Source organism: Staurois parvus, unplaced genomic scaffold (assembly GCF_062004578.1).
Source record: "Staurois parvus isolate SC_StPar_1 unplaced genomic scaffold, SC_StPar_1.0 ptg001161l, whole genome shotgun sequence".
Classification (NCBI taxonomy): domain Eukaryota; kingdom Metazoa; phylum Chordata; class Amphibia; order Anura; family Ranidae; genus Staurois; species Staurois parvus.
Genome location: NW_028318957.1, coordinates 1,120,329 through 1,143,297, shown reverse-complemented (window position 1 = coordinate 1,143,297; position 22,969 = coordinate 1,120,329). Strand labels below are relative to the sequence as shown.

Below are 22,969 nucleotides of genomic sequence, written 5' to 3'. Positions count from 1 at the left end.
ACAAAGACCATACTGCTGTGGGAGGGATTCTCCCATCAACATTGACTGTGTTGATGTTGGAATCGAGCGATTTTCTTTCTTTTCATCCATGGTGGAGGAATAGAAAATTGTATAATCTATGGCTTGTGTAAAAGTAACTAAACCAGGACAAGTATGCATAGAGACTTCTAACTTGGACCTTCATAAATCTGCCTATTCAGGGGTACGTGACATGGAACACACCTAAACCAGGGGTTAGGAATAATAGCCAGACAGCAGCATTTTATGTTAGCAATGAGAACCTCTACATCATGACATGTTTAAATTGTGCTATTTAACCCAAAATTAAGATTTCATTATACTTGGGAGAAGTAGGCATTATGCTATTGTTTATTTTTTTTTTTTTTCTGTGTCTAGATGGAAGCCATGATCTCTCCAAGCAACATGGAGAAACCATGAATACACCGATCAAGATGGAAACCCTTTTCTGCTCCTGCAGCATTGGTGGATGGTAGGTACCTAATATAAAAAGCTCAGAATGATAGTCTATTACTTGCAAAAGGTATCGTCAGAGTTATGAGCTTTTATTATAACTCATGGCATGGGTTAGCCACACATTTTTGTGGACCCAAAAATGAATTTACTTGAATGCATTCCTAAGCTGAGTTATGAAAGATAGTCTATAGCTTGCAAAATATCAACAGATTTGAGTTATGAGCTTTTATCATAATTCATGACTTTGGTTAGCCACAATGTTTTGTGGACCCAAAATTAAATTTACAAATGTATTGCCAAGTAATAAGTATAGTCTATAGTTTGCTGAATAGCACCAGAGTTCTGAAATGTTATCATAACTCTTTAACTCCTGGGATTGGAGAGTCTTTCTGGTTCAGTCTGAAGTCTCTAGCTGAGAAGGAGCTCCTGGGTTGTAGGCTGAGACTTTCCTGAGCTTTGAAGGTCAGGGCCACGCAATACAGCTTCGTCAGGCGCTCAGTTAGTCTCTTCAGCCCACAACTTGGGCTTACCCTGCAGGTTACCGGTTTCAAGGAGTTCTCTTTCAGCAGACTACAGGGACGGAAGGCTAAGCAAGGATTTCACTCTGATCCCTCTTGGGAAAGTCTACGGAGAGTGCCCCCACTCTCTGGAAGTAAAGGGTCTACTGTTGTAGGACATTCTTAACTTTCCGTTGTGAGCTATGGTTGGGCATCTGGACCAATTGCAAAGCTGCTATGTAGCAGCGGGCTTGGAGACTGAGTCAATCTGAGACTTTGCTGGATTAGGGAGGAGTGCCCACTCCTCTGAGAAGGCTGGGGCTGGATATGATTCAGTCTCCTTTCCCACTGCCTCATTGCAGCCTCACAGTTGGTCCAAACGCTCAATTATGGCTTATGATGGAAATGGGAGGATTGTCCTAGAACTGTTCATCCTTTCTTCCTGGGAATACAGAGAGTTGATTTTGCAATGGTTCAGAGTTTTTCTTGATTAGCGTATGAGGGCACCATACTAGAGTCAACAAACGCTTCGGCCAAGCCAAAATCAACAATCTCTATTCCTGGGTCAGACTTTTGGTACTACGTCAGAATCCTTATCCCCTTGGGGAAAAGGTCAGATGTGCCACTCCCACTTCAAATAGGTTCACACCTCCCTCAACAATTCCATTACTCCTAAAAGCCCAATGTAGCAATTAGAGATGAGCGAAGAAATGAAAAATTCGATTCGACTGATTCGGCGAATTCGTGGACAATATTCGATTCGAGTCGAATAAATTCGCTGTGAATTTAACTTAAAAAAGGGTGTTTCTAGGCTTCAGAGAGACTTAATATTAGTGCAGAACACTGTACCTTTAATTTAAATGCCCTTGGAGTCTGCTGGGGAAGAGAAATAATACTGTCTGTCAGTATGACATGCAGATGAGTGCCGTCGATCTTAGAATCACTGCACACTTCACTCCTTTGGCCAGTCACGGGGCCAAAACCAGTGTTTGGAGCCACAGTGTGGCGGTGGAGGCAGCAGCAATGGGAGGCCATACAGCAACCTATGACAAAATGGAAACCAGCAGGAGCGTGAGGAGACCTGAAAGTGGCACATGGCAGAGTGGGAGCAATGGGAGGCGGTACAGGGACCCAGGTCACACTATGGGCCCAGCAGCAGCGTGACCAGGCGGTACGGGGGCCCATGGCCGATATGGGGCTTGGTGGCACCTATGGAAGGCCTGTAATCTGCCAGCAACCTATGACAAAATGGACAACCGCAGGAGTGTGAGGAGATTTCAAAGTGGCACATGGCAGAGTGGAAGCAATGGGAGGCCGTACAGGGACCCAGGTCACACTGTGGGACCAGCATCAGCGTGAACAGGCGGTACGGGGGCCCATGGCCGATTTGACCTCATTCATCCCATAGTCCTGCCGACTCACGAATAGCGTGGCCTCCTCAAAGGGCCTGAGCAAGCGCAGGTGTCACACATGAGCTGACAATGGCTGACATCTAAGTTACACAGGGAGTACCTTTATCCGCTTTTAACATCAGGAAATCTGTGATGGCCTTTAGCTGTTCGTAAAGGCGGTCTAACATATGTAGGGTTGAATTACACCTTGTTGCAACGTCACAGCATGAGGAGTCGGTACGGGGGCCCATGGCAGATTACATGTCTGGCAGCAGCAATGGGAGGCCCGTAATCTGCCAGCACCCTATGTCAAAAAATTTAACACACCAGCAGTGTGAAGAGACCTGAAAGTGGCACATGGCAGCAGAGTGTGGCGATGGAGACAGCAGCAATGGGAGGCCGTACAGGGACCCATGAGAGACTCTGGACTTGGCAGCAGCATGAGGAGGCGGTATATAGGGGCCCATGGCAGATTAGGGGCCTGGCAGCAGCTATGTGAGGCCCGTAATCTGCCTGCACCCTATGTCAAAAAATTAAACACACCAGCAGTGTGAAGAGACCTGAAAGTGGCACATGGCAGCAGAGTGTGGCGATGGAGACAGCAGCAATGGGAGGCCGTACAGGGACCCATGAGAGACTCTAGACTTGGCAGCAGCATGAGGAGGCGGTATATAGGGGCCCATGGCAGATTAGGGGCCTGGCAGCAGCTATGTGAGGCCCGTAATCTGCCTGCACCCTATGTCAAAAAATTTAACACACCAGCAGTGTGAAGAGACCTGAAAGTGGCACATGGCAGCAGAGTGTGGCGATGGAGACAGCAGCAATGGGAGGCCGTACAGGGACCCATGAGAGACTCTGGACTTGGCAGCAGCATGAGGAGGCGGTATATAGGGGCCCATGGCAGATTAGGGGCCTGGCAGCAGCTATGTGAGGCCCGTAATCTGCCTGCACCCTATGTCAAAAAATTAAACACACCAGCAGTGTGAAGAGACCTGAAAGTGGCACATGGCAGAGTGTGGCGATGGAGACAGCAGCAATGGGAGGCCGTACAGGGACCCATGAGAGACTCTAGACTTGGCAGCAGCATGAGGAGGCGGTATATAGGGGCCCATGGCAGATTAGGGGCCTGGCAGCAGCTATGTGAGGCCCGTAATCTGCCTGCACCCTATGTCAAAAAATTAAACACACCAGCAGTGTGAAGAGACCTGAAAGTGGCACATGGCAGCAGAGTGTGGCGATGGAGACAGCAGCAATGGGAGGCCGTACAGGGACCCATGAGAGACTCTGGACTTGGCAGCAGCATGAGGAGGCGGTATATAGGGGCCCATGGCAGATTAGGGGCCTGGCAGCAGCTATGTGAGGCCCGTAATCTGCCTGCACCCTATGTCAAAAAATTTAACACACCAGCAGTGTGAAGAGACCTGAAAGTGGCACATGGCAGCAGAGTGTGGCGATGGAGACAGCAGCAATGGGAGGCCGTACAGGGACCCATGAGAGACTCTGGACTTGGCAGCAGCATGAGGAGGCGGTATATAGGGGCCCATGGCAGATTAGGGGCCTGGCAGCAGCTATGTGAGGCCCGTAATCTGCCTGCACCCTATGTCAAAAAATTAAACACACCAGCAGTGTGAAGAGACCTGAAAGTGGCACATGGCAGCAGAGTGTGGCGATGGAGACAGCAGCAATGGGAGGCCGTACAGGGACCCATGAGAGACTCTGGACTTGGCAGCAGCATGAGGAGGCGGTATATAGGGGCCCATGGCAGATTAGGGGCCTGGCAGCAGCTATGTGAGGCCCGTAATCTGCCTGCACCCTATGTCAAAAAATTTAACACACCAGCAGTGTGAAGAGACCTGAAAGTGGCACATGGCAGCAGAGTGTGGCGATGGAGACAGCAGCAATGGGAGGCCGTACAGGGACCCATGAGAGACTCTGGACTTGGCAGCAGCATGAGGAGGCGGTATATAGGGGCCCATGGCAGATTAGGGGCCTGGCAGCAGCTATGTGAGGCCCGTAATCTGCCTGCACCCTATGTCAAAAAATTAAACACACCAGCAGTGTGAAGAGACCTGAAAGTGGCACATGGCAGAGTGTGGCGATGGAGACAGCAGCAATGGGAGGCCGTACAGGGACCCATGACAGACTCTAGACTTGGCAGCAGCATGAGGAGGCGGTATATAGGGGCCCATGGCAGATTAGGGGCCTGGCAGCAGCTATGTGAGGCCCGTAATCTGCCTGCACCCTATGTCAAAAAATTTAACACACCAGCAGTGTGAAGAGACCTGAAAGTGGCACATGGCAGCAGAGTGTGGCGATGGAGACAGCAGCAATGGGAGGCCGTACAGGGACCCATGAGAGACTCTAGACTTGGCAGCAGCATGAGGAGGCGGTATATAGGGGCCCATGGCAGATTAGGGGCCTGGCAGCAGCTATGTGAGGCCCGTAATCTGCCTGCACCCTATGTCAAAAAATTTAACACACCAGCAGTGTGAAGAGACCTGAAAGTGGCACATGGCAGCAGAGTGTGGCGATGGAGACAGCAGCAATGGGAGGCCGTACAGGGACCCATGACAGACTCTGGACTTGGCAGCAGCATGAGGAGGCGGTATATAGGGGCCCATGGCAGATTAGGGGCCTGGCAGCAGCTATGTGAGGCCCGTAATCTGCCTGCACCCTATGTCAAAAAATTAAACACACCAGCAGTGTGAAGAGACCTGAAAGTGGCACATGGCAGCAGAGTGTGGCGATGGAGACAGCAGCAATGGGAGGCCGTACAGGGACCCATGAGAGACTCTAGACTTGGCAGCAGCATGAGGAGGCGGTATATAGGGGCCCATGGCAGATTAGGGGCCTGGCAGCAGCTATGTGAGGCCCGTAATCTGCCTGCACCCTATGTCAAAAAATTTAACACACCAGCAGTGTGAAGAGACCTGAAAGTGGCACATGGCAGCAGAGTGTGGCGATGGAGACAGCAGCAATGGGAGGCCGTACAGGGACCCATGAGAGACTCTGGACTTGGCAGCAGCATGAGGAGGCGGTATATAGGGGCCCATGGCAGATTAGGGGCCTGGCAGCAGCTATGTGAGGCCCGTAATCTGCCTGCACCCTATGTCAAAAAATTAAACACACCAGCAGTGTGAAGAGACCTGAAAGTGGCACATGGCAGAGTGTGGCGATGGAGACAGCAGCAATGGGAGGCCGTACAGGGACCCATGAGAGACTCTAGACTTGGCAGCAGCATGAGGAGGCGGTATATAGGGGCCCATGGAAGATTAGGGGCCTGGCAGCAGCTATGTGAGGCCCGTAATCTGCCTGCACCCTATGTCAAAAAATTTAACACACCAGCAGTGTGAAGAGACCTGAAAGTGGCACATGGCAGCAGAGTGTGGCGATGGAGACAGCAGCAATGGGAGGCCGTACAGGGACCCATGAGAGACTCTGGACTTGGCAGCAGCATGAGGAGGCGGTATATAGGGGCCCATGGCAGATTAGGGGCCTGGCAGCAGCTATGTGAGGCCCGTAATCTGCCTGCACCCTATGTCAAAAAATTAAACACACCAGCAGTGTGAAGAGACCTGAAAGTGGCACATGGCAGAGTGTGGCGATGGAGACAGCAGCAATGGGAGGCCGTACAGGGACCCATGACAGACTCTAGACTTGGCAGCAGCATGAGGAGGCGGTATATAGGGGCCCATGGCAGATTAGGGGCCTGGCAGCAGCTATGTGAGGCCCGTAATCTGCCTGCACCCTATGTCAAAAAATTTAACACACCAGCAGTGTGAAGAGACCTGAAAGTGGCACATGGCAGCAGAGTGTGGCGATGGAGACAGCAGCAATGGGAGGCCGTACAGGGACCCATGACAGACTCTGGACTTGGCAGCAGCATGAGGAGGCGGTATATAGGGGCCCATGGCAGATTAGGGGCCTGGCAGCAGCTATGTGAGGCCCGTAATCTGCCTGCACCCTATGTCAAAAAATTAAACACACCAGCAGTGTGAAGAGACCTGAAAGTGGCACATGGCAGCAGAGTGTGGCGATGGAGACAGCAGCAATGGGAGGCCGTACAGGGACCCATGAGAGACTCTAGACTTGGCAGCAGCATGAGGAGGCGGTATATAGGGGCCCATGGCAGATTAGGGGCCTGGCAGCAGCTATGTGAGGCCCGTAATCTGCCTGCACCCTATGTCAAAAAATTTAACACACCAGCAGTGTGAAGAGACCTGAAAGTGGCACATGGCAGCAGAGTGTGGCGATGGAGACAGCAGCAATGGGAGGCCGTACAGGGACCCATGAGAGACTCTGGACTTGGCAGCAGCATGAGGAGGCGGTATATAGGGGCCCATGGCAGATTAGGGGCCTGGCAGCAGCTATGTGAGGCCCGTAATCTGCCTGCACCCTATGTCAAAAAATTAAACACACCAGCAGTGTGAAGAGACCTGAAAGTGGCACATGGCAGAGTGTGGCGATGGAGACAGCAGCAATGGGAGGCCGTACAGGGACCCATGAGAGACTCTAGACTTGGCAGCAGCATGAGGAGGCGGTATATAGGGGCCCATGGAAGATTAGGGGCCTGGCAGCAGCTATGTGAGGCCCGTAATCTGCCTGCACCCTATGTCAAAAAATTAAACACACCAGCAGTGTGAAGAGACCTGAAAGTGGCACATGGCAGAGTGTGGCGATGGAGACAGCAGCAATGGGAGGCCGTACAGGGACCCATGACAGACTCTGGACTTGGCAGCAGCATGAGGAGGCGGTATATAGGGGCCCATGGCAGATTAGGGGCCTGGCAGCAGCTATGTGAGGCCCGTAATCTGCCTGCACCCTATGTCAAAAAATTAAACACACCAGCAGTGTGAAGAGACCTGAAAGTGGCACATGGCAGAGTGTGGCGATGGAGACAGCAGCAATGGGAGGCCGTACAGGGACCCATGAGAGACTCTAGACTTGGCAGCAGCATGAGGAGGCGGTATATAGGGGCCCATGGCAGATTAGGGGCCTGGCAGCAGCTATGTGAGGCCCGTAATCTGCCTGCACCCTATGTCAAAAAATTAAACACACCAGCAGTGTGAAGAGACCTGAAAGTGGCACATGGCAGAGTGTGGCGATGGAGACAGCAGCAATGGGAGGCCGTACAGGGACCCATGACAGACTCTAGACTTGGCAGCAGCATGAGGAGGCGGTATATAGGGGCCCATGGCAGATTAGGGGCCTGGCAGCAGCTATGTGAGGCCCGTAATCTGCCTGCACCCTATGTCAAAAAATTAAACACACCAGCAGTGTGAAGAGACCTGAAAGTGGCACATGGCAGAGTGTGGCGATGGAGACAGCAGCAATGGGAGGCCGTACAGGGACCCATGAGAGACTCTAGACTTGGCAGCAGCATGAGGAGGCGGTATATAGGGGCCCATGGCAGATTAGGGGCCTGGCAGCAGCTATGTGAGGCCCGTAATCTGCCTGCACCCTATGTCAAAAAATTAAACACACCAGCAGTGTGAAGAGACCTGAAAGTGGCACATGGCAGCAGAGTGTGGCGATGGAGACAGCAGCAATGGGAGGCCGTACAGGGACCCATGAGAGACTCTGGACTTGGCAGCAGCATGAGGAGGCGGTATATAGGGGCCCATGGCAGATTAGGGGCCTGGCAGCAGCTATGTGAGGCCCGTAATCTGCCTGCACCCTATGTCAAAAAATTTAACACACCAGCAGTGTGAAGAGACCTGAAAGTGGCACATGGCAGCAGAGTGTGGCGATGGAGACAGCAGCAATGGGAGGCCGTACAGGGACCCATGAGAGACTCTGGACTTGGCAGCAGCATGAGGAGGCGGTATATAGGGGCCCATGGCAGATTAGGGGCCTGGCAGCAGCTATGTGAGGCCCGTAATCTGCCTGCACCCTATGTCAAAAAATTAAACACACCAGCAGTGTGAAGAGACCTGAAAGTGGCACATGGCAGAGTGTGGCGATGGAGACAGCAGCAATGGGAGGCCGTACAGGGACCCATGAGAGACTCTAGACTTGGCAGCAGCATGAGGAGGCGGTATATAGGGGCCCATGGCAGATTAGGGGCCTGGCAGCAGCTATGTGAGGCCCGTAATCTGCCTGCACCCTATGTCAAAAAATTTAACACACCAGCAGTGTGAAGAGACCTGAAAGTGGCACATGGCAGCAGAGTGTGGCGATGGAGACAGCAGCAATGGGAGGCCGTACAGGGACCCATGACAGACTCTGGACTTGGCAGCAGCATGAGGAGGCGGTATATAGGGGCCCATGGCAGATTAGGGGCCTGGCAGCAGCTATGTGAGGCCCGTAATCTGCCTGCACCCTATGTCAAAAAATTTAACACACCAGCAGTGTGAAGAGACCTGAAAGTGGCACATGGCAGCAGAGTGTGGCGATGGAGACAGCAGCAATGGGAGGCCATACAGGGACCCATGACAGACTCTGGACTTGGCAGCAGCATGAGGAGGCGGTATATAGGGGCCCATGGCAGATTAGGGGCCTGGCAGCAGCTATGTGAGGCCCGTAATCTGCCTGCACCCTATGTCAAAAAATTAAACACACCAGCAGTGTGAAGAGACCTGAAAGTGGCACATGGCAGAGTGTGGCGATGGAGACAGCAGCAATGGGAGGCCGTACAGGGACCCATGAGAGACTCTAGACTTGGCAGCAGCATGAGGAGGCGGTATATAGGGGCCCATGGCAGATTAGGGGCCTGGCAGCAGCTATGTGAGGCCCGTAATCTGCCTGCACCCTATGTCAAAAAATTTAACACACCAGCAGTGTGAAGAGACCTGAAAGTGGCACATGGCAGCAGAGTGTGGCGATGGAGACAGCAGCAATGGGAGGCCGTAGAGGGACCCATGAGAGACTCTGGACTTGGCAGCAGCATGAGGAGGCGGTATATAGGGGCCCATGGCAGATTAGGGGCCTGGCAGCAGCTATGTGAGGCCCGTAATCTGCCTGCACCCTATGTCAAAAAATTAAACACACCAGCAGTGTGAAGAGACCTGAAAGTGGCACATGGCAGAGTGTGGCGATGGAGACAGCAGCAATGGGAGGCCGTACAGGGACCCATGACAGACTCTAGACTTGGCAGCAGCATGAGGAGGCGGTATATAGGGGCCCATGGCAGATTAGGGGCCTGGCAGCAGCTATGTGAGGCCCGTAATCTGCCTGCACCCTATGTCAAAAAATTAAACACACCAGCAGTGTGAAGAGACCTGAAAGTGGCACATGGCAGAGTGTGGCGATGGAGACAGCAGCAATGGGAGGCCGTACAGGGACCCATGAGAGACTCTAGACTTGGCAGCAGCATGAGGAGGCGGTATATAGGGGCCCATGGCAGATTAGGGGCCTGGCAGCAGCTATGTGAGGCCCGTAATCTGCCTGCACCCTATGTCAAAAAATTTAACACACCAGCAGTGTGAAGAGACCTGAAAGTGGCACATGGCAGCAGAGTGTGGCGATGGAGACAGCAGCAATGGGAGGCCGTACAGGGACCCATGAGAGACTCTGGACTTGGCAGCAGCATGAGGAGGCGGTATATAGGGGCCCATGGCAGATTAGGGGCCTGGCAGCAGCTATGTGAGGCCCGTAATCTGCCTGCACCCTATGTCAAAAAATTAAACACACCAGCAGTGTGAAGAGACCTGAAAGTGGCACATGGCAGAGTGTGGCGATGGAGACAGCAGCAATGGGAGGCCGTACAGGGACCCATGACAGACTCTAGACTTGGCAGCAGCATGAGGAGGCGGTATATAGGGGCCCATGGCAGATTAGGGGCCTGGCAGCAGCTATGTGAGGCCCGTAATCTGCCTGCACCCTATGTCAAAAAATTAAACACACCAGCAGTGTGAAGAGACCTGAAAGTGGCACATGGCAGCAGAGTGTGGCGATGGAGACAGCAGCAATGGGAGGCCGTACAGGGACCCATGAGAGACTCTGGACTTGGCAGCAGCATGAGGAGGCGGTATATAGGGGCCCATGGCAGATTAGGGGCCTGGCAGCAGCTATGTGAGGCCCGTAATCTGCCTGCACCCTATGTCAAAAAATTTAACACACCAGCAGTGTGAAGAGACCTGAAAGTGGCACATGGCAGCAGAGTGTGGCGATGGAGACAGCAGCAATGGGAGGCCGTACAGGGACCCATGACAGACTCTAGACTTGGCAGCAGCATGAGGAGGCGGTATATAGGGGCCCATGGCAGATTAGGGGCCTGGCAGCAGCTATGTGAGGCCCGTAATCTGCCTGCACCCTATGTCAAAAAATTAAACACACCAGCAGTGTGAAGAGACCTGAAAGTGGCACATGGCAGCAGAGTGTGGCGATGGAGACAGCAGCAATGGGAGGCCGTACAGGGACCCATGAGAGACTCTAGACTTGGCAGCAGCATGAGGAGGCGGTATATAGGGGCCCATGGCAGATTAGGGGCCTGGCAGCAGCTATGTGAGGCCCGTAATCTGCCTGCACCCTATGTCAAAAAATTTAACACACCAGCAGTGTGAAGAGACCTGAAAGTGGCACATGGCAGCAGAGTGTGGCGATGGAGACAGCAGCAATGGGAGGCCATACAGGGACCCATGACAGACTCTGGACTTGGCAGCAGCATGAGGAGGCGGTATATAGGGGCCCATGGCAGATTAGGGGCCTGGCAGCAGCTATGTGAGGCCCGTAATCTGCCTGCACCCTATGTCAAAAAATTTAACACACCAGCAGTGTGAAGAGACCTGAAAGTGGCACATGGCAGCAGAGTGTGGCGATGGAGACAGCAGCAATGGGAGGCCGTACAGGGACCCATGAGAGACTCTGGACTTGGCAGCAGCATGAGGAGGCGGTATATAGGGGCCCATGGCAGATTAGGGGCCTGGCAGCAGCTATGTGAGGCCCGTAATCTGCCTGCACCCTATGTCAAAAAATTAAACACACCAGCAGTGTGAAGAGACCTGAAAGTGGCACATGGCAGAGTGTGGCGATGGAGACAGCAGCAATGGGAGGCCGTACAGGGACCCATGACAGACTCTAGACTTGGCAGCAGCATGAGGAGGCGGTATATAGGGGCCCATGGCAGATTAGGGGCCTGGCAGCAGCTATGTGAGGCCCGTAATCTGCCTGCACCCTATGTCAAAAAATTTAACACACCAGCAGTGTGAAGAGACCTGAAAGTGGCACATGGCAGCAGAGTGTGGCGATGGAGACAGCAGCAATGGGAGGCCATACAGGGACCCATGACAGACTCTGGACTTGGCAGCAGCATGAGGAGGCGGTATATAGGGGCCCATGGCAGATTAGGGGCCTGGCAGCAGCTATGTGAGGCCCGTAATCTGCCTGCACCCTATGTCAAAAAATTTAACACACCAGCAGTGTGAAGAGACCTGAAAGTGGCACATGGCAGCAGAGTGTGGCGATGGAGACAGCAGCAATGGGAGGCCGTACAGGGACCCATGAGAGACTCTGGACTTGGCAGCAGCATGAGGAGGCGGTATATAGGGGCCCATGGCAGATTAGGGGCCTGGCAGCAGCTATGTGAGGCCCGTAATCTGCCTGCACCCTATGTCAAAAAATTAAACACACCAGCAGTGTGAAGAGACCTGAAAGTGGCACATGGCAGCAGAGTGTGGCGATGGAGACAGCAGCAATGGGAGGCCGTACAGGGACCCATGAGAGACTCTGGACCTAGCAGCAGCATGAGGAGGCGGTATATAGGGGCCTATGGCAGATTAGGGGCCTGGCAGCAGCTATAGGAGGCCCGTAATCTGCCAGCACCCTATGTCAAAAAATTAAACACACCAGCAGTGTGAGGAGACCTGAAAGTGGCACATGTTTGAGGCATGATTCATGGCGGATTTAGTCAGTTGTGTCAGGAACTGGTGGTTTGAAATCCAGACTAATCCACGCCTGATTCATTTTCACAAACGTGAGTCTCTCCACACTTTGGGTGGACAGTCGTGTCCTCCGCGGAGTTACAATACCTCCTGCCGCACTAAACACGCGCTCCGATGCCACGCTACTGGCCGGGCATGACAGCCTTTCAAGGGCAAATTCAGCTAGTTGGGGCCAAAGGTCAAGTTTCGTTGCCCAGTAGTCAAGGGGATTGTCTACCTCGGTTGGCAGGGTGCTGTCCAAGTAGGCCCAAGCCTGTTGTTTGAGCTCCTGCTCCAGGTCCACCTGATGCTGCTGCTGCTGCTGCGGCTGGTTAGTAGTTTCCTCACTGCGCTGGTGAAGAAAGCTACTCATCATCGACTGCAGACTGAGGCAGCCACTGCTGGTGGAGCTGCCACTGCTCCTACCACCCCACCCCTCCCCTGCTGCCATGCCAGCGGAACGCGAGCGCACAGGGCCCACAGTGTCTGAGGATGGACGTTGGCGCAGAAAGGCAGAGACCAACTGACTACATAGGTGGTTTTTATAGTACGTAATTTTGGCCTCCCTCTCAGCAGGTGTGAAAAAGGCCACCATTTTGGACCGGTAGCGAGGGTCCAACAAGGTGGACAGCCAAAAGTCATCCCTCTGTCTGATGGTTATTATTCGGCTGTCGCTACGCAAGCAACCGAGCATGCTATGGGCCATTTGTGCCAAGGAATGCGAGGGACTCCCTGCCTCCATCTCCACAGCATACTGCCACGGTGCGTCTGGGTCCTCTGTCTCCTCCTCCTCCTCCTCTACCAGATGCTCCTGCTCCTCCACTCCTGTCCGCTGAGTGGAAAAACCACCCATTTCACTCAATAATTCCTGAGCACAAATGTCCTCCTCTACCTCCTCCTCTTCTTCCTGTCCTGCCCCCACAGGGGTCATGTGGCGTTCAGATCTGTGCGCCACGTCTACCGCACCCTGACCAGCCATTGTTAACAGCATTTGTTCCAGGACGTGCAACAGAGGAATGACGTCGTTCATCCCATAGTCCTGCCGACTCACGAATAGCGTGGCCTCCTCAAAGGGCCTGAGCAAGCGGCAGGTGTCACGCATGAGCTGCCAATGGCTGACATCTAAGTTACACAGGGGAGTACCTTTATCCGCTTGTAACATCAGGAAATCGGTGATGGCCTTTCGCTGCTCGTAAAGGCGGTCTAACATGTGTAGGGTTGAATTCCACCTTGTTGCAACGTCGCAGATCAGGCGATGCTGTGGAATTCCGTTCTGCCGCTGCAGCTCAATGAGGGTGTTCTTTGCGGTGTAGGAATGGCTGAAATGCATGCACAGTTTACGTGACATTTTAAGGATGTCTTGCAGTGGGATGGTGGATTTTAGGAACCGCTTGACAACCAGATTGAACACGTGAGCCATGCATGGCGCATGGCACAACCTTCCTTGACGCAGAGCAGACACCATGTTCTTTCCGTTGTCAGTCAACATGGTTCCGATTTTTAGTTTGCGCGGAGACAGCCATCTGTCGATTTCTCTGTTCATTACACTCAGCAGTTCCTCCCCTGTGTGACTACGTTCGCCAAGGCATACCAGGTGCAGCACAGCGTGACACCGTTGCGCCCTGCACATGTGATATGCCGGTCGGGTAATGGGACTTGGCACGGGGGTGGCAGCTGAGGACACGGCGGAAAAAGAGGTGGTAGAGGCGGACATGCTTGCTGGACCAAGGACGTGCAAACGTGGAGGCAAAAGCGTCGTGACCTGTCCAAGTTGCTGGTGCGGCTGTGCCGGCACCACGTTCACCCAGTGGGCCGTAAATGACATGTACTGTCCCTGACCGTAGTTACAGCTCCACACGTCGGCGCTGCCGTGCACTTTGGCAGAGACCGACATGCTCAAAGACTGGCCCACCATCTCTTCTACATGTGAATGCAGGGCTGGCACTGCCTTTTGGGCAAAGAAATGACGGCTTGGCACTCTCCACCGCGGCGCGGCACAAGCCATCATTTCTCGGAAAGGTGCTGAGTCCACCAGTTGGAAAGGGAGGGACTGCAGCACCAGCAACTTGGACAGGAGGACGTTCAGCTTTTGCACCGTCGGGTGCGTGCTCGCAAACTGTTGTCTCTTGGATACGGATTCCAAGAAAGACTGTTGACGGAATCCGAGAAGAGGAGTAGCAGGAGAAGGAGCATCTGAACGAGCGGAAGATGCCAATGAGCGACAACTCCCCTCAGCAGAGGTGTTGGAGCCTTGACTGGCTGATAGAGGGCGATTGACGACGTCGGGTGACGGAGCAAGTAACGGAGCGGGTGATGGAGCGGGGGCTGGGGCAGGCAGAACCGCCGTATGTTTATCACGGTTTTCCCAGGCCACCGAATGGTGACGCTGCATATGCTGACGCAACGCTGTAGTCCCAACATGGGCCCCCTGGCCACGCTTGCATTTCTGGCCACATAGTCGACATACGGCTACGTTTACTTCCTCGGGCGGCTTGAGGAAAAATTGCCACACCACCGAGTAGGAAACTTTGCCCCCGCTACTCTTCACTGGCTGACTGCTACTTCCTCCGTGCGCACCGGCACCACTACTGGCCGTGGTGGTAGGCTGCAGTGGAGCTGGTGCTCTACTCCGTGGACGTTTGGCTCCACTGACACTGATGCGACCCTGCTGCTGTCTCCTGGGCAACCCACCGACTGTTTTGCTCGCTGCCAAGCTGCCACCCTCTTCTCCTGATGATGCGGAAGAAATTGCCTGATGACGACGAGGCTGCCAAGTGCGATCAACCTCCTCATCATCAAGTAGGGTCTCCGCCTCACTACTAGCCCCCTCGGCTGCGTCTGGGTCAGGAGACAGACCTGTCTCTAGACCGGCTACCGAGCCACTCTCCTCGCCAGTACTTGTTCGCTTGGCTGCTGAAAAGGCCGATGTCTCCCCCCGTTCCTGACCGCCCTCTGTTAGCTCTTCCTCACTGTACAGTGGGGCTGAGCCCACAGCATGCGATACTTCGCTTGGTGAGGGAACAGCAAAGGACAGGGGCAGGTAGAGGACACGTGATTTCAGTGGGCTTGGTCCCGGGCCATGCCAACTAACGGTTGTGTCTGACGTACCCACCGACCGTTGGCTGTAGGTGTCAGAGGTGACCTGGGAAGAGGAAGACGACCGAGCCAACCAATCAATGACGGCAGGGTTGTTGGTGGAGACACGACCGCTGGATGACACCGGGAGCACTGGCCTCTGGCTGCGAATACTGCTGCCTCGACCCCTTCCTCTGCTGCCACGTCTGCTCGCTCCTAAAACATTGCCTCCTCTGCCACTCCTCTGCATGTTGTCTGACATACTATTTAATTCAACGATTAGGTGTCCCTGAGTAACAATTCTCTGGCACTCAGTAACAATTCTGTCTGTCCCTGAGTATGAATTCTGTGGCCCTGAGTAACAATTCTGTGTCTGTGCGAGTAACAATTCTGTGTCTGTGCGAGTAACAATTCTGTGTCTGTGCAAGTAACAATTTTGTGTCTGTGCGAGTAACAATTCTCTGGCACTCAGTAACAATTCTGTCTGTCCCTGAGTAACAATTCTCTGGCACTCAGTAACAATTCTGTCTGTCCCTGAGTATGAATTCTGTGGCCCTGAGTAACAATTCTGTGTCTGTGCGAGTAACAATTCTGTGTCTGTGCAAGTAACAATTTTGTGTCTGTGCGAGTAACAATTCTCTGGCACTCAGTAACAATTCTGTCTGTCCCTGAGTAACAATTCTCTGGCACTCAGTAACAATTCTGTCTGTCCCTGAGTATGAATTCTGTGGCCCTGAGTAACAATTCTGTGTCTGTGCGAGTAACAATTCTGTGTCTGTGCAAGTAACAATTTTGTGTCTGTGCGAGTAACAATTCTCTGGCACTCAGTAACAATTCTGTCTGTCCCTGAGTAACAATTCTCTGGCACTCAGTAACAATTCTGTCTGTCCCTGAGTATGAATTCTGTGGCCCTGAGTAACAATTCTGTGTCTGTGCGAGTAACAATTCTGTGTCTGTGCAAGTAACAATTTTGTGTCTGTGCGAGTAACAATTCTCTGGCACTCAGTAACAATTCTGTCTGTCCCTGAGTAACAATTCTCTGGCACTCAGTAACAATTCTGTCTGTCCCTGAGTAACAATTCTCTGGCACTCAGTAACAATTCTGTCTGTCCCTGAGTAACAATTCTCTGGCACTCAGTAACAATTCTGTCTGTCCCTGAGTAAAAATTCTCTGGCACTCAGTAACAATTCTGTCTGTCCCTGAGTAACAATTCTCTGGCACTCAGTAACAATTCTGTCTATCCCTGAGTATGAATTCTGTGGCCCTGAGTAACAATTCTGTGTCTGTGCGAGTAACAATTCTGTGTCTGTGCAAGTAACAATTTTGTGTCTGTGCGAGTAACAATTCTCTGGCACTCAGTAACAATTCTGTCTGTCCCTGAGTAACAATTCTCTGGCACTCAGTAACAATTCTGTCTGTCCCTGAGTAACAATTCTCTGGCACTCAGTAACAATTCTGTCTGTCCCTGAGTATGAATTCTGTGGCCCTGAGTAACAATTCTGTGTCTGTGCGAGTAACAATTCTGTGTCTGTGCAAGTAACAATTTTGTGTCTGTGCGAGTAACAATTCTCTGGCACTCAGTAACAATTCTGTCTGTCCCTGAGTAACAATTCTCTGGCACTCAGTAACAATTCTGTCTGTCCCTGAGTATGAATTCTGTGGCCCTGAGTAACAATTCTGTGTCTGTGCGAGTAACAATTCTGTGTCTGTGCAAGTAACAATTTTGTGTCTGTGCGAGTAACAATTCTCTGGCACTCAGTAACAATTCTGTCTGTCCCTGAGTAACAATTCTCTGGCACTCAGTAACAATTCTGTCTGTCCCTGAGTATGAATTCTGTGGCCCTGAGTAACAATTCTGTGTCTGTGCGAGTAACAATTCTGTGTCTGTGCAAGTAACAATTTTGTGTCTGTGCGAGTAACAATTCTCTGGCACTCAGTAACAATTCTGTCTGTCCCTGAGTAACAATTCTCTGGCACTCAGTAACAATTCTGTCTGTCCCTGAGTATGAATTCTGTGGCCCTGAGTAACAATTCTGTGTCTGTGCAAGTAACAATTTTGTGTCTGTGCGAGTAACAATTCTCTGGCACTCAGTAACAATTCTGTCTGTCCCTGAGTAACAATTCTCTGGCACTCAGTAACAATTCTGTCTGTCCCTGAGTAACAATTCTCTGGCACTCAGTAACAATTCTGTCTGTCCCTGAGTAACAATTCTCTGGCACTCAGTAACAATTCTGTCTGTCCCTGAGTAACAATTCTCTGGCACTCAGTAACAATTCTGTCTGTCCCTGAGTAACAATTCTCTGGCACTCAGTAACAATTCTGTCTATCCCTGAGTATGAATTCTGTGGCCCTGAGTAACAATTCTGTGTCTGTGCGAGTAACAATTCTGTGTCTGTGCAAGTAACAATTTTGTGTCTGTGCGAGTAACAATTCTCTGGCACTCAGTAACAATTCTGTCTGTCCCTGAGTAACAATTCTCTGGCACTCAGTAACAATTCTGTCTGTCCCTGAGTAACAATTCTCTGGCACTCAGTAACAATTCTGTCTGTCCCTGAGTAACAATTCTCTGGCACTCAGTAACAATTCTGTCTGTCCCTGAGTAACAATTCTCTGGCACTCAGTAACAATTCTGTCTGTCCCTGAGTAACAATTCTCTGGCACTCAGTAACAATTCTGTCTGTCCCTGAGTAACAATTCTCTGGCACTCAGTAACAATTCTGTCTGTCCCTGAGTAACAATTCTCTGGCACTCAGTAACAATTCTGTCTGTCCCTGAGTAACAATTCTCTGGCACTCAGTAACAATTCTGTCTGTCCCTGAGTAACAATTCTCTGGCACTCAGTAACAATTCTGTCTGTCCCTGAGTAAGAATTCTCTGGCACTCAGTAACAATTCTGTCTGTCCCTGAGTAAAAATTCTGTGGCCCTAATAACGTTTCTGTGGCCCTAAGTAACAATTCTCTGGCACTGAGTAACAATTCTGTCTGTCCCTGAGTATGAATTCTGTGGCCCTAACTAGCGTTTCTTTGTCCCTAAATAACGATTCTGTGGCCCTCATTAACAAGTCTGTGTCCCTGAGTAATGGTTCTCTGTCCCTAAGTAACTTCTCTCTGTCCCCAATTCTCGTTTCTGTGGCCCTAACTCTGTCCCTGTCCCTAGTACAGAGCGGTCTGCCTCTGTTCAATGACTGCAGGCAAATGAAGATTTCCAAAATGGCCGCTATATATACCTCGACCATTACACAGTGCTGGCTGGCTGGCTGCTGATTGGCTGATGCGATCACATGTCGTTGAGGAATGCATTATGGGGCAGCGCGCCTTGTCTGCGCGCCTTCCCCGACATCCCCGCTCCGTCGCCGCACATGTCAGCCGCCATTTTCGGAAAAATTTCGATTCGCGCGTCCGAATTAGGCTGTTTTTCGGATTCGGCACGAATCGAAATTTTTCCGATATTCGACTCGAATTCCACTTCGGATACTTCGATTCGCTCATCTCTAGTAGCAATGTCTGTTCTACAATGCTAGTTCACTTTTGCTTCATAGTTTATGTTTAAATCCAGTATGCTATCCTGGGACTCCCTCTACTCATTGGCTGAGACAGCAGCAGGAGCCTTTGGCTCCCACTGCAGTCAATCACAGCCAGTGTGCAAATTAGAAGAGAGAGGGTGGGGCAGAGTCCATCTCCGTGTGTGAATGGACACATGGAGCAATGACATGCTCTCGGGTGCCTCCATGGAAGGCTTCTTTGCCATGGGGGCACGTGACAGGAGGGAGGGACTAAGCTCCAGCAGGGGACCCAAGAAGAGGAGGATCTGGGCTGCTCTGTGCAAAATCCGCACACAGCAGGTAAGTATGACATGTTTGTTATTTTAAGAAAATTTATGCCTTAGAATAACTTTAAAGCGTGCAATGCAGTACCTGTATGTTTTTGTTTTTTTTTTCTTCAAATCAGAATTGTTTTTAATCTCTTTTTTAAAGCTTTCTTAAGTCCAATAATGGACACTCTGGCTGGAGTGTTTGTTGCATTGTCTAGAACAGTCTTTCAACAAGAATGCCTTGGCCTTTTTGTTTCACAAGCCATAGATTTTCATTTTGTAGCATTACAGCCTTGGACACCTTGAGGGCCAGCTGCTTGCATTCCAACAACCAATGATGTAATTGGCTGAGGAGGACATGGCACTTCATCCTTGTTTGTCTCCCCCCTTCAGCTCCAGGGTCATGTTTGCTGAGTGGAGAGAAAATGGAGAGAAACATTGTCATACTAGTCCGTACCAGTGCAAAGGTATAGTGTTTTGTAAGAATAAATCACCTCCAGTGTTGGCTGTCCTACGTGTATGGATGTTGCTGCATTATGAAAAACTATTCGTTTCATTCTTTACATTTGGAATAGGTTGCCTTAAGATGTGAAGAATTTTAAATTCTGGTCTGACTAATGGCAGGAATACACGGTAAGACCGATCAGTGTTTGTTCGTTGGTCGAAATCGTGGCCCATATTAACCAGTCGAAAAAAATTGTTCGTCAAGCAATACATAGTGTTGATGTCTTCCATACAAGTGGAAGTGATGCAGTGTGCATGTGACCTTATAGCCACACCCTGCTGCCCAGAACGAGCATTATTCTTTGGGACTGGCATTAGAACATATTAATAGATACTTTGCAGGCTCCGAAGTGGAAGCATCTTCGTACGCCCGTTGTTTCTTCACGAACGTCCAGGTCATCTTCTGTTTCCGCTCATGCGTGATGGCGCTTGATAGATTTTTTTTTTTTTTTTTTTTTTTTTTTTTCCTATATGACTGTCATACCACCGCATAGAAAATCGCTCGTTCGCATGTGAAATGACAACTTTTTTTAGTTCACAATATCATTACCAGTTATAACATCCTGGGTTGATAATTTGTTTAACAAAATTTTTCATACGATTTTCTTACCGTATATTCCTGCCATTAGGGTTTTGTACAGCTTCAGAGTGTTGCCTTTATAGGGAAATCTGTTTATAGAATTAGCATTCGGTCTGACAGTTGAAGAATGGTTGGTTGCTTCCATCCATCAGTCTTCCAACCTTTTTCTATTGCTTCCCTGACATTCTCTGTATGAGTACTTAGAATCAACCATGACCCATTTTTTTTTTTTTTTTTTTTAGAAATATCCAAGAAGGTAGAAATTGTTTTTAAGAATTACTGGGCAGCCTCAAGTCCTGTACACATGGCCTGAATATCAGCTGGTATTGGCCAGTTCAATAGAAACCGTATGACATTCGGCCTGTGTGTACACCCGCCTATGAAAATCCAGCCAAACAGGCGTGCCAGAAAACTCCACATCCAATCAGTGTTGGCAGCCAATGGCAAGTGTGTTGGGGTGGGGGGTACTCCCCCTGTTAGAACACAAAAGCTCAGCAGAAGAGCAGCTCATTAGTACAGATAAATGAGAATTCCAATAAATATCAGTAATCTGGATAAAGGTGAATCTTGTTATCCCCGTAGGAAACAAATAGTCCGGTGACGTGCGGGGTATAGTAAAAATGCACACTCACCAGACGCATTATGTTAATATGTAGTAATCAGCCAGAGGTCCCCTCTACGGTAGGGTGGAATACAGCCTGGGATGGATAACCCTCTGGAGCCCGGGGTGGTAAAAAGTCAGCCTACTACTGGGATAACAAGATTCACATTTATCTGGATTACTGATATTTATTGGAACTCTCATTTCTATCTTTTTTTACATTTGGACATTCTTAATAGTTTCTTTGATTATCCACCATGACATCATATTTCTCTGGATAATTAGCACTTTATTTGGGCATTATATATATATATATATATATATATATATATATATATATAGATATTATTCCGGATCATCAGTACTGTATATATCTCTAGCATTTTATATATCCTTGAGATTATACAGTTATTTATGCATATCCATTTTAGCGCTGCACATATATATTTGTCATTTTAGAAGGTATACGGTTTCCTTTTTAGTGTACTAGCTGCTATTATTAAGCGCTCGCTGAGTCCCACTTTTACTGAGCTCATTAGTACAGCAAGCGCCTCCTGAGCGCTTCAGTTTTTTTTTTTTTTTTGTTCAGCAGCTGGGTTGAATTGCAGACTGGTGTGTGCCCAGCATCACAACTCCACAGTCCTCTTCTAAACATCACAAAAGCAGGGAGAGCATGTAAACATTTTAAGTATAAAGCACCTAAAAAGGTTTTTCAATTTTTAAAAATGTACTTTAAGTTATGCTATGTTGATGGGAACATGTAACGAATGAGAAGTAGGTGTTGTCCCAATTTGGCTGCAAACGTTGAAATTCAGTTTCCGTACTATGCTTGCAAATGTGTCCTCTCTAATCCTATACCTCTCCTTTTTTTTTTTTTAGCTGCTCGACTGAACTAGCAATGTTGAAGTGTGAGCAAGGTCAAGGTGAACTGCAATCATCCCAACGACATTATCTTCATCAATTTGCCTGATTTCCTTCACAATTTTGTTCTGTGATGAGCATCAAGCCAAAGCCACTTTGTGATCACTTCATGACTGTCCTCTACCATTGTCTCGAATATGTAATACAAATGATTGTTCAATAAAATGTTGACATATTTTTTAACCCAAGTTATGTCTTGCCATCTTTTTTTTAATCTATGTTTTTAAACTAGAGGTAGTGGTCAGTATGCTTGTATTTGGATTAAATGGTCTCTGAATTCAAGTAGAATAATATAAATAGAGCCTATAGAGATGACCTTGGCTTGTCTGTATGGACTGATGGTCCTACTATGTGACTTGGTTTCAGAAGCCATTCCATGCTACTTATTACATTTATGCCAGAGGGGTATCCATCCTGGTTAGCAAATCCCTGCCTTGTGTGCTTGAGACCATTCATACTGACCCACAAGGGAAATATGTTTTAATGGTTTTCATGCTATGGGGTCAAAAATGTGGTCGCTTCAATTATATATCCCTCTGCCCTTCTCCTCCACAATGCTATGTATGCTTCTGGAGAGGATTCCCCTGCACTGTCCTGCTAAATTGCTACTCATGGAGGACTTTAATGCCACCTTGGCTCCCGACCTGGACAAACCTACCCCCCAAAATATTTTTCCGCTGATCTGGTTAATTGGGCACGGGCATCAGGATTGGAAGAAGTTAGGAGATTGAAACATACTACCACTCGATCTTATTCCTGTTTTTTCCACATCCTATAAAACTTCCTCTCGTATTGACCTTGATTTTGCTAACCCTGCATTGTTGGCGGATGTTCTAACTGCTTCCTACCTACCTAGTCGATTGTCGGACCATTGTCCGTTGGCCCTGATGCTCCGCTCTCCCTCTTCTCGTAACACCTCCCTCTGGCGGTTGGGACCCCACTGGATCTCCCACCCAACTGTTGAAAATTTTATTCCGCCATTGCTAAGTGAGTGTTGGGACAATAATGCTGGGTCATCCTCTCCAGATGTTACATGGGATGCCTTTAAGGCATATACAAGAGGACAATAAGTTTCCTCTATTGCTGCGGTCCGCAAAGCACACACCACTACCACCCACACCTTACAGTAGTCAGTGGACTAATGTACTACCAAATATGTAGCAGATCCCTCTGAACCTAACTTTGACCCCCCCTCCATGGCCAAAAGAGAATTGCACCTTCACTTCGTTGAAATGACCAGATTGGATCTTCTC

General features: G+C 50.0%; 1 long non-coding RNA gene across 1 annotated transcript; it reads left to right on the top strand.

Moving 5' to 3' along the window:
• The first annotated feature begins 393 nt into the window (after positions 1-393).
• On the top strand, positions 394-21,904 carry LOC149439093 (uncharacterized). Its single transcript, XR_016307866.1, has 3 exons — positions 394-490; positions 19,504-19,577; positions 21,675-21,904. It is a non-coding gene; the product is annotated as an uncharacterized LOC149439093 (long non-coding RNA).
• Positions 21,905-22,969: the final 1,065 nt, after the last annotated feature.